Below are 2,861 nucleotides of genomic sequence, written 5' to 3' on the forward strand. Positions count from 1 at the left end.
TAACACCCTACACTACTGTACCCTGGATTATTAGTCCATTAACATAACACCCGACACTACTGTACCCTGGGTTATTAGTCCATTAACATAACACCCTACACTACTGTACCCTGGATTATTAGTCCAGTAACATAACACTCTACACTACTGTACCCTGGATTATTAGTCCAGTAACATAACATTCTACACTACTGTACCCTGGATTATTAGTCCAGTAACATAACACCCTACACTACTGTACCCTGGATTATTAGTCCATTAGCATAACACCCTATACTAATGTACCCAGGATTATTAGTCCAATAACATAACACCCTACACTACTGTACCCTGGATTATTAGTCCAATAACATAACACCCTACACTACTGTACCCAGGATTATTAGTCCAATAACATAACACCCTACACTACTGTACCCTGGATTATTAGTCCAGTAACATAACACCCTACACTACTGTACCCTGGATTATTAGTCCAATAACATAACACCCTACACTACTGTACCCAGGATTATTAGTCCAATAACATAACACCCTACACTACTGTACCCTGGATTATTAGTCCAATAACATAACACCCTACACTACTGTACCCTGGATTATTAGTCCAATAACATAACACACTACACTACTGTACCCTGGATGATTAGTCCATTAACATAACACCCTACACTAATGTACCCAGGATTATTAGTCCAGTAACATAACACTCTACACTACTGTACCCTGGATTATTAGTCCATTAACATAACACCCTACTCTACTGTACCCTGGATTATTAGTCCAGTAACATAACACTCTACACTACTGTACCCTGGATTATTAGTCCAGTAACATAACACTCTACACTACTGTACCCTGGATTATTAGTCCAGCAACATAACACCCTACACTACTGTACCCTGTATTATTAGTCCATTAACATAACACCCTACACTACTGTACCCTGGATTATTAGTCCAGTAACATAACACCCTACACTACTGTACCCTGGATTATTAGGCCATTAACATAACACCCTACACTAACGTACCCAGGATTATTATTCCAATAACATAACACCCCACACTACTGTACCCTGGATTATTAGTCCAATAACATAACACCCTACACTACTGTACCCTGGATTATTAGTCCTAGAACATAACACCCTACACTACTGTACCCTGGATTATTAGTCCATTAACATAACACCCTACACTACTGTACCCTGGATTATTAGTCCAGTAACATAACACCCTACACTACTGCACCCTGGATTATTAGTCCATTAACATAACACCCTACACTACTGTACCCTGGATTATTAGTCCAGTAACATAACACCCTACACTACTGTACCCTGGATTATTAGTCCATTAACATAACACCCTGCACTACTGTACCCTGGATTATTAGTCCATTAACATAACACCCTACACTACTGTACCCTGGATTATTAGTCCATTAACATAACACCCGACACTACTGTACCCTGGGTTATTAGTCCATTAACATAACACCCTACACTACTGTACCCTGGATTATTAGTCCAGTAACATAACACTCTACACTACTGTACCCTGGATTATTAGTCCAGTAACATAACATTCTACACTACTGTACCCTGGATTATTAGTCCAGTAACATAACACCCTACACTACTGTACCCTGGATTATTAGTCCATTAGCATAACACCCTATACTAATGTACCCAGGATTATTAGTCCAATAACATAACACCCTACACTACTGTACCCTGGATTATTAGTCCAATAACATAACACCCTACACTACTGTACCCAGGATTATTAGTCCAATAACATAACACCCTACACTACTGTACCCTGGATTATTAGTCCAGTAACATAACACCCTACACTACTTTACCCTGGATTATTAGTCCAATAACATAACACCCTACACTACTGTACCCTGGATTATTAGTCCAATAACATAACACCCTACACTACTGTACCCTGGATTATTAGTCCAATAACATAACACCCTACACTACTGTACCCTGGATTATTAGTCCAATAACATAACACACTACACTACTGTACCCTGGATTATTAGTCCATTAACATAACACCCTACACTAATGTACCCAGGATTATTAGTCCAATAACATAACACCCTACACTACTGTACCCTGGATTATTAGTCCAATAATATAACACCCTACACTACTGTACCCTGGATTATTAGTCCAATAACATAACACCCTACACTACTGTACCCTGGATTATTAGTCCATTAACATAACACCCTACACTACTGTACCCTGGATTATTAGTCCAGTAACATAACACCCTACACTACTGTACCCTGGATTATTAGTCCATTAACATAACACCCTACACTACAGTACCCTGGATTATTAGTCCAGTAACATTACACCATACACTACTGTACCCTGGATTATTAGTCCAATAACATAACACCCTACACTACTGTACCCTGGATTATTAGTCCAATAACATAACATCCGACACTACTGTACCCTGGATTATTAGTCCAGTAACACAACACCCTACACAACTGTACCCTGGATTATTTGTCCAATAACATAACACTCTACACTACTGTACCCAGGATTATTAGTCCAATAACATAACACCCTACACTACTGTACCCTGGATTATTAGTCCAATAACATAACACCCTACACTACTGTACCCAGGATTATTAGTCCATTAACATAACACTCTACACTACTGTACCCTGGATTATTAGTCCAATAACATAACACCCTACACTACTGTACCCTGGATTATTAGTCCAGTAACATAACACCCTACACTACTGTACCCTGGATTATTAGTCCAATAACATAACACCCTACACTACTGTACCCTGGATTATTAGTCCAATAACAT

The sequence above is a fragment of the Heterodontus francisci genome, unplaced genomic scaffold, assembly GCF_036365525.1.
Source record: "Heterodontus francisci isolate sHetFra1 unplaced genomic scaffold, sHetFra1.hap1 HAP1_SCAFFOLD_955, whole genome shotgun sequence".
Classification (NCBI taxonomy): Eukaryota; Metazoa; Chordata; class Chondrichthyes; order Heterodontiformes; family Heterodontidae; genus Heterodontus; species Heterodontus francisci.